The sequence below is a fragment of the Amblyomma maculatum genome, chromosome 7 (assembly GCF_055883805.1).
Source record: "Amblyomma maculatum isolate TAMU_Amacu chromosome 7, ASM5588380v1, whole genome shotgun sequence".
Lineage (NCBI taxonomy): Eukaryota > Metazoa > Arthropoda > Arachnida > Ixodida > Ixodidae > Amblyomma > Amblyomma maculatum.
In genome coordinates, this window is record NC_139350.1 from 6,550,096 (window position 1) to 6,560,294 (window position 10,199).

The window sequence follows — 10,199 nt, forward strand, 5'->3', positions numbered from 1 at the left end:
TCAACCTCCTTTAGCTTCCGGTGATGACCAAAGTTGATCTTGTGCTCCCCAATCTGCAGGTTTAAAAAATATATTGAATTAAACATTTCTCTTTATATATCCTGAATAGTTCTGCAAAACCTTACAATGCATACATGTTAAAATAGTTTGCTCACCATGCAATACGTACGATGAAGAAGATGGTTTCGGATGCATTTTATGATGTGTGGGACATCACATAGGAAGTACAGGTGCTGACCAGGTAGACAGGAATGGTCCACTTTGTTCTTTCGGGCGTGCAGCTTGCCTTATATCTGAAACTGGGACCACAGGGCCTTGTTTGAGCTGGCCCCATCACTTATTACAGCAACAACAGCAGCATTGTATTTACGTTCTACAACTTCCTCGAGAACAAGCCTTGCTAACACATTTATAGGTGCTGCATGTTTGGCTACAAAGATGACAATGGGTTGAACCCATGAATGGAACAGAGGTACAAACAGAAGGACCAATGCGTGGCCAGCAGCTACATTTGAAGTGTGTTCATCGTCATAATCAACAAACCCGTCAAACGTATGAGTGCGCTTGTTGAAAGCAACAGCCTGCCGAACCTTCATATAATGTTCCACAGCGCTCCAGGTCTGTTTCGTTCTTCATGAAGGCTCCGACACTGGCGAAAGCCATCTTGTTGAAGCCGAACCCGCATGGCATTCGTCACATTATCTGTCTGAGCCGCATGGTCGTCGGAAGCGGCAGGAGCTTCATCTTTACCATGAGCATGTAGGCTTTCGGACTTGAAATTCGCAAAAGCATACATGTTATGAGCCATTCTGAGTCATAGCGTGAACCCCTAGAAGTTTTTGCTTTTGCAGCTTTATATGCCGCACGGAAAGCGCGCTGCTGTGCTTTTGGTAATTTCTCCAATGCTTTATCCACGTTATTTGACGGCACTTAAGTGCCGTGAAATGACGTGGATAAAGCATCTCGCAATTGCGAGAGCTTGCGTCTTATACCTCTGTCACACGGGCAATCTCAATGCCCATTCAGTGAATGGCCATTGGAATTTTAGAGGGTCATCGAGATGCACCAATGCCACATGGCACATTTCAATGACTACTGAGTAGTGAACGTGTCATCCGAGAGATGGCGCCAAGGGTAATAACACCCAGTAAAGATATGAAGTTAAACAGGATAAAACGAGGCAGATATCGCACTAACCGCTATTATGCGAAGCATATTAACGTAGGTTTCGGGCCTTCGCGCGACGCCCGGCGGTGGCCACCATTGACCCTGAAGTGGGGTCACGTGACATGACGTCAGGTGATGACGTCACACCGGCTGCAGATGGGGCCTCATATCGCGCCGTCGGTCACCTCCCGGCGGTGGCCACCATTGACCTCGAAGTGAGATTACATGATGTGACGTCACGTGATGACGTCACACCGGCTGCAGATGGGGCCTCATATCGCGCCGTCGGACGTCGCCCGGCGGAGGCCTCCACTCTTCGGTTCGCGCCGTCGCGCGCGACGCGGCGGCGGCGCCACCATCGCTGCATCACGTGATATGTGACGTCACGCCAGGGATGAAGCGGCGCGCGCCCGCCGTCGCGTCAGTCTCTGTGCCCGCAACCGCGTCAGCGTCTTTGCGCCGGGAGTGTATGCGGTCAAGATGCCTACGACGATTAACCTAAAACCACGTCTCCGTTACTTATAGCCCCATCCACACTGAGGCAGCTGCTTAACATGCTTCGCATCCACTGGGCTTAACCTTGATAAGCCTCCAATTATTTTATTAAATGAAAGTTAGTTCAGAGAAGAGTATTCAAATACTTCACAGCACGGCATAGCCCACAGGCAAGCAACGGCGGAACAATGTGCAATCGCCGCATTCATTTGGGCCAGCGATGCTGCCACAGCTCGGCAGTGGTCTTCGCTGAGTTCGTAGTTGCTATCGTTAGAAGCACATGTGGGGCTCTTCTTGGTCTCGGTTGTCGCAAAGCGTGGTAAAAGGCAAACATGAGCGAAACACTGCAGCATGCCGCACTGCCGCACCTATACAGCCTAGAGAAGTAGAGAAGAATCAGTTTGTTCACAACTGAACGCCGCACATTCTCTAGAGCGATCTTTTTGTCTTATGAAAAACTAGTTGATGAACTGTATAATGAAGTCTAAATAATTTAACCCAGAAGATGTGTTGCTTCTTTTTATGTGCTCTTTTTCTCCTTAGAGTGAGTGCGGGGCGGCTCTGAATGTTCCTTGGCATTCCAATGGCCATTCGCGAACCTCACTAAGTCTATGACGATCGAGTTCAATCGTCATTGAAAACCGTCCTGTGGCAGTAGCCGATCCCCATTGAGTTCCATCTCCATCGACTCAATGGGCATTGAAACTGCCCGTGTGACAAAAGTATTACAGTCTCTAGGTCCCTCTTCGCCTTTTCAGGAAAAGCAGTTGCCCTAATGACTTTCTTTCTTAGGTGTTTGATGACCATTCGTGGCTTTCGCTGAGACATCAAGTTCGTTTTTGTTGAGCGCTTCACTCTGTCCTCAATTTTGTTTTTCAGTTTCTTGCATGAAACACACAAGGAATGCTCAGAGGGCAAAAGACATTTCTTGCTATGCCAAACATGATTACATTTAAAGGCAGTCGTTGAGGTTGAAATGCTGGGGAAATGCTCACTTTGCACCCCGCACGAATATTGAGGGAGTCAATGCAGCGAAGCAACATCGCAACCTCATTCAGGCTTGAAAGTGCGATTTTGGAGGCCCTTTGAACGCAACAGCTTTCCGGAACAAGCATGCCTCGCGCGCTAACATCAAGTCAAGCTGTTTCTCACAACTACGGCTTTCTGTACTTGTACAATGCCTCTGCACTCGTCCAATTTGTAGGTAATAACATCATCGTTCGAGGCACTTGCGCACCACGACTCAAACGTTTCTTTTTCTTGCAGAGCAGCAAGCCAAGATAAAATTTGAGGCGTACATATGCCAGCGTCAACGTCAATATGTTCGATGATCTCTGCAACATCACACACATTTTCTATACCACTTTCCCTCTGGCAGGCGGAACCTTCGGGCGAAGAAAACGTTCATTCTTTGTCGACTTAAATGATTGCAGCTTTGACAGATGCGCCGGAATGTTTGGGAAAATACAAGGCACTGCACTCTCCTTCAGCAACCACCTACCTCGAGGAATCTTGATAGTATGACCGAAATTAAACTATGTATCAAGGAACATACATGGCAAAATTACTTTTTAAAGGAATTAAATTACATTGCGAATTACTTTGATGGAAATCGCAGAAATGTAATGAAATTACATTACTGCTCCCCAAAAAAGTAACGAAATTACATTACAATTCTGCAAAGTAATTCAATTACTTTTAAATTACTTTCTACTTTTCATACATGCAAAGAGCAAGTATAGCTATCGAAAACAAAACGTCTCTCGAGATGCGACGCACACATTCTTTCGTCTTCCCGCCAAGTTCCGTCCCAGAAAACTTTTTTCCCCCTTTCCTACAGCACGGGTCATTACAAAAAGAAGACGACGGCAACAAAACAGCGCCCGCAGAATGAGAGGTGAACCCAGCGTCTTGCTGGCCCAGAGCACCACCGTTTGAAGGCCTCAAAGAAGCTACGTTATGTATTGCTTCAGTGGTCCCAAGAACTGACCTTGGCATCTTGCGCTCTGTAATGCTCACGCCATGGACCCTTCCACCTGTCTCTCCGTCAACCCCCCACCCTTCCACCCTCTCCCACCCCACCTAGTTTTGAACTCCGGCTGTTTTGCACAATTTGTTCCTTTGGCGGCTTCTTGGCGCCTTACAGCCTGCTACTTGGGAAATGGTTGCAAGTTGCATGTGTGTGTTGCAAGAGGTCTGAGATGCAAAGTACTGCTCAGTTCTGCCTCCTTGTGCAATTGCGTATAATGCTGGCCTAGGCTCGCCGCACGTCGTTCCTGCTTTCGCGGCCCTCTCTGAGCGTCGTCTGTCGAAAGAGCAGCGGTACACTTTAGTAAAAGTAATTGCGAAAGGAATTAATTATTTTGCGTTGAAATTACTGCCAAAAAGTAATTCTATACAATACGAAATTTCCAGGCCGGAAAAGTAATGCATTACATAATAAATTACCAGAAAAGTAATTAAATTACAGTAATTTCATTACTGTAATTCAATTACTGCCATGTCTGCTGGTAGAAGTGGTTACAGCGATACGAGCGAGCTTTATTTCCCATTAGTGCCCGATGCGACGCGCCTGGCGTCTGCGAGCTTCACTGCTGAAGGCATCGTGCAAATCAAGAATATATTTTATTATGAGATGGGCTTTTCAGTAAAGTTGCGCGAAAGTCGAAAGTTTATTGCAGCTTTAGCCCGTTCCGAAGCGCCGTTGACCGCTGCCGCTTTGATGTGAAACCAGCTAGGCCTAGCGACGTCCAGGGCAGGCAGGGAGCGGCGCTGTTCGTCTACCGGCGCGCCAGCGGGAGGCGCCGTTGCCGAAAATTCGTCACTTATGTAAGCATGCTGTCAGTTTTCGAATATAGCAGGTGCATGTACATATATATGAACCAGGTTCAACTTGTACGAGTCCGGCGTAAAATAAAAACAGTAAATTTTGCTTCTCCTTTTCGGAGTCCGATCGCTCACGCACACAGTATACCCAAACTTTGCACTTAAAAAACACGCTGACCGCTGAATGAACACCAGGTCAAGTATTTGTAATATGCACCAACAAAGACAGTGGGATAGGTCATCGAGTCAAATGAGTAGGAGCGCAGAACATTTCCAGAGCACGACCAGGCTCATGCGGCGGCGGCACCACCGTTCGAGTCCGGAACGATGAGCTATCCTGTGTCGTCACTGCTCTTTGCTTTGCTGACTCCACGTCACAGCTGTTTGATGACGTCATGTTATTTACCTATGTACACGTTTTCGTTACAGAGATGTCCGTGTCAACGGGTTTAGAAAGACAGAATAATTGCCTGGCTTGTATTAAAATCAAATCAAAATATCTTTGTGGCAACGTGAGAGGTTGGGATTGCTTGGGGAGCATCTTTGTATAAGCAAAGAATCAACGGTATTCCTTCTGTCGCTTCAAAAATTGGTGTCTTAGCGTTGTGCTAAGCTGTGAAGATCTGCATTGTGTAGTATAAGTTAGATACGCTGGAATGTTTGGAAAAGTTTGAATATACAAAGCGGACTGCTATGTTTTGAATACGCTCCAGTGTGTTTATCAAACTTTCATAGAATGAGTCGATTTGGGACCTTAAACCCTATAAAGGCATAAGACGACATAGAGTCACGGTACAAATTTTCTGTATACGAGCGGTTTTCTACAAATACAAATACAGGCCATCACAGGCTGGATTCCCAGTGAAGGCAAACGTAGCATTGGCCGGAAGAAACGTGTACGTGGGCGAATGAGAAGTGTGCGGTGATCAAATGGATGCACACAAGGCCGAGTTAGGTAAAGGAGTACCTTTCACCTCGCAGTAGGTATAGCCAAGCTGGTGATGAGGATGATCTCGAAGAGGCCATCGAAGTGCATCCTTGATTCCATTCAACCTCATAGCGTAGCTTGTTCCGCGGTATTCTCTGCGAGCGTATGCGTTCACTACAAGCAGCAATTGCTGCAGCTCGTCTGATCTTGTCTTATACTTTCATATATCTGCTGCTGAAGAGCCCTCATAGTGAAAGTGCAAGAAAGTTGCGTTTCACTGGCGGCAACAAAAACATGCTTGAGCATAGCTGAAACACATCGCTGACCACCGATATATGCACAGCTAGCCGCATATTAGGCGACGCTTCTTTGAGTGGTTACATATGTAAAACTAGAGTGCATTCATTGGCTTCGATGCTCCGCTGGCAGTATTTGAAGGTAAAAATGCAATATGACACGCTTTATTGTGCCTATTATATCTCTGTGTGTACCAAAAAGTACACGGTTTTAAGGCGATGACAAAATACGGACAGCACAGAGGTTCTGAGATATGCTAGAGGGCAATCGGTAAACTACAATCGCAATTTATGCGCGAAAGAAAAAGATATCGAAGTCACGCTAGACAACGACAAATATGAGCGTGCAATTTTGTTGCTGGCGTAGAGCAGGATTAGTTGCCCAGACGACGTAAACAACAAATTCGCACGCTCATAATGCTGCACCGGAGATCTCGGTCTGCCTCACTTGTTTGTTCGACGAACTGTATCTCGTATCATTATTTTACATGACCAGAAAGACTTCTTTTTGCGCACAATTATACGAGTGTGTCAATTTTTGTTTTGCCTCAGCTCTTTGTTTTCTGCAGCAGTGCTGCACCTGAAGCCTTGAAAAGGTATCAGTGAGACGCTTTAATCTCATTCCGCATGCTTAAAATACGTTTCCCTTGATAATATTTAAGCAGTGGGGAATGAAACAAATTATAAAGTGACATAACTGAAATCTTGATGCCGATTCCTCTGTATAGGATGACTTACAGTCCTGGTCCAGGACAAGATATCCTAAATATTCTGAAGAAAACGCCAGTAAAAGCCCCTATAAGCGCTCAACCACCTGAAGCTATGTCTGACCAACTAGCCCTCCAGGTCGCGTTGTACCCTATAAGCAATTGTCCAGTTCTACACAAACACCCCCTTAGTGAAAACACATGAGAAAGGTATCTTCGTCGTTGGTAAACTAATTGCATTATTTGCAGAAAATCTCGAAACAATAGAACACGCTTTTTAGAATGATGGGGAGCTTTTTGTTGCTAGTACGTCCTTCAGGGAACTTTGAAAAAAAAATATTCTGAGAGCACTGCAGAATCCGCACGGGAGAAATGCAAAAGCCTGAGCGTTGCTGCTCCACACGGTACATCGCGCCATCACTGCCACCCCTTCCGAGTTTCACGTTGCACGTGAAACTTCTGGTAAACAGGACCATAGCCTCTTTTATATAAAGGAGGCTATGGCTCTACGTTGGCGCCTCAATATGATGATGATGATGATGATGAGGAAGAGGAGGAGACATTCTAGTAGCTCCGCTCTATGTTCTCTAAAAAATGCGACTGGGCCGCACCAAGTAGCACAGCGGCGGCCCATGATTCTTAGCTCGCCCATGGGGGCTGAAGCACTGAAGTTCAGTTCCCCCAGCTTTCCCTCTAGGTAAAAGTAACAAACTCTATGTCGCACGCAGCCGCAATGTCTCAACAAGCACTCAGTGCTTTCGCATTACAAGTAATTCTTTACCACTCCCAGCACAACGAAAGGCTTAAAGTTTGACACAAATGACCCACTTCGCACACAGACGTTTGCAAAATGCAGTGAAAATGTCTCACTCTGAATCTATCCGCCATTCAAGGTAGCATGCATTGGCCACCTACGCTGCAGATACTGTCGCTAAATGCAAGTTTAAATATTACTACAAAGAGACCACGTCTTTTGCCAGCAAGAAACCTAAACTATTCATTTATGCGCGTGAGCAACATGTTTACTTTCTAGTTGTTTGGCGTTATTTTCTGTGCTTAAATATTTGCGATCACTGTTCGCAGGAGCCTTTCGTATTGTTCATCATTATTATAGAGTTGTCGCTGGTGATGTTTCTGCATGCATTTTGTTCCTCGTTGCTTGGCCTGTTGCATCGACCTTGGCGGACATTCGTATCTTGATTTGCTTTGCGCAACAGGCGCACAAATAGTAGTTCGACAAAGAACCGTCGACATTTCGCTTCATTTTTATTGCCTGTTTTTCAACACACCCCAAGGATAAGCATGGTTCTGCCAGCATATCATGGGCGCAGGGTGTCTGAACAGCGCAGCCCAACACACATGTGGACAGACGCGCCATAGGCATTCTCACGACCTAGACAAACACAGTGTACTCTCCGGCCAAAGAAGGCAAGACTCAATTTGTGGCATGAACCTTGAGCGACGCGACGGTCGATGGTCTCCGCCACACGCACACTGACGACGCTTCGAGCAGCGAATACGTTTTTTTGGGTTGTCACGCGAGCATGCGCCGCTACCGATACGGTGCACACGCAAGCTTTGCACGCCACACAACGCGACCTGGGTGGAGAATGGCTCGGCTGGTGGGCTATTATAGCAGCTGTGTCATCACGGCATACATAGCGCACTGACAAAGCGCAGGACAGCGTCATTCCGGTGTTGACCAGCAGACCATGTGACGACAATGGCTGTCCCAATGTTTCAGCGGAGGTGTGCAGCACTCCGACTCGACAGCAGAGGGTGCGAATAGCTGGAGTACTGACGTCGCCTGGAGAGCTCCAGAACTTCGAGCGGCACAGGCATGTCCAAAAATATGCTGAGCATGCCGCCATGCTGCACGAAAAAAAAAATAATGGCGAATGTTTAAGCGTACCGAAACTTCGCTATAACGAGCCAAAGCACCAACGCGGTGGCACAGCGGATTCTAAGTGACCTACCGAGCCACCGAGTTGGGGCTTTCGCTCGCTGTATGGTTGAAATATATCGTGGAGAAATGATAAGGGTGAATTCCGAAGGGCTATGGCTGGGAGAACGACAGCCAGATGACCGATTAATGATGAAAAGAGCTAAGGGAGACGCAATGAGATCAGGTTTGGTTTAGTTTTGTTTGGGGGCTTAACGTCTCAAAGCAACTCAGGCTATGAGAGACGCCCTAGTGGAGGTTTCTGAAAATTTTGACCACCTGGAGTTCTTTAATGTGCACTGACATCACACATCACACGGACGCCTCCACTTCGTCTCACAAAATGTTTATAGCACTGCGAAAGGCAGAGGCACCCCGGTCCAATCCGGATCACGCGCACTAAGATAGGCAATTGTGCTTCTACGCTTCTACGCGCCTCTCGCCCCCCCCCCCCCCCCTCCCAGATTGGCGGGGGTGACGGAGCACAAATCTCTATTATAGTGCGCAGGGGCGAGAGGCACTTAGGACCACGATTGCAAGGGCTCCTCTGCTTTTCGCAGTGCTGCAGATATCTTGTGAGCCGAGTATAGCTTTTCGGCTCCATCGAAAGGCTGCTGCCGCCGCCGGGATTCGATCCCGAATTTTGGGCACCTTCTAAGTGCTTGCTGCCTTTTTCGTTGCAGGTTAGTACTGTACATACCTAGTTTTGCATCTTTCTCCGTCAGTCGCCGCCAGTGCTAGGTAGCCAAGTTGTACTTTTCCTTTGATTGTGAATACGCGAATCATGTCGAAGGATTAGGCTTAGATGGAAGAGGAGTTTTTTAGGCTAAAAGAAGAACTTAAATAAGAGCCGAATACATCTAAAGAATCGATGGAAAGGGAACTTCAAAATAAAATTAGAGACTTGCGCCTTGAACAACGCAACCTTACTCAAAGTCTTGAGTATGCTCATGCCCAAATCCTTGATATAAAGACAGAACTGCAGGCTGAAAAGTAAAAAAAGTACGAAGCAATCAAATGAAAATGACATGCTTAAGGCTAAATGCTACACTTTTGAAAAGACTGCCCCAGAACTAGAAAAAAAAGAGTGGTTCATTCAGAGCAATACTCGCGAAAAGAAAATCTTGAGATTTATGGTGTCATCGAGAAGGAAAAGGAAATTATTGTGGCCACCGAGGCCACTGATGACGTTACCGAGGTCGGTAACGCCATCAAAGAATGCATCACTGAATCTGACATTGAGACATGCCATCGCGTTCCTACCCGAACGCCTGACGTGACAAACATAGTGGCTCAATTTAAGAGAGCAACAAAGCGTGACGCTGCTCTCAGGAAAGCGAAAAAACACTGCTTACAAACAAAGACATAAGGCTTGAGGACGAAACACCGGTCTACATGAACGAGTACCTTTGTCCTGCCCAGAAAACATTGCTAGGAATGACAGTGAAAAGGAAGTACCACTTTAAATGGAAGTCAGTCTGGACCAACAGTGGAAATACATTTGCACTACAGACTGATAACTCGGAAATCGCAAGTATATCATGTGAAGCTGACCTTGCCAAGATTGACCATGATATCTCTGAAGCTGCATGTGCTGCTTTATCTCCCGAAGAGGACCTGGCCAAAGCAGGCCCTGAACGAAGTTTCAATATTCCCACGCCTTCATAAAAGGTAAAGATGGAATATTTTGATTTCATTTTACCCTCTCGCGTCCAGCCTCTGCATCAGCATTGTAGTTCAATTTTACGCGTTCATGCTCGGTCCGCTAATAATAAAGAAGATCAAATAACTGACCTGCTGAGCCAGTTCAGTTTTCATTGTATTATTATCGTGCTCAT

General features: G+C 46.5%; 1 pseudogene; it reads right to left on the bottom strand.

Moving 5' to 3' along the window:
• On the bottom strand, window positions 1-9,933 carry LOC146182662 (uncharacterized; annotated as a pseudogene).
• Window positions 9,934-10,199: the final 266 nt, after the last annotated feature.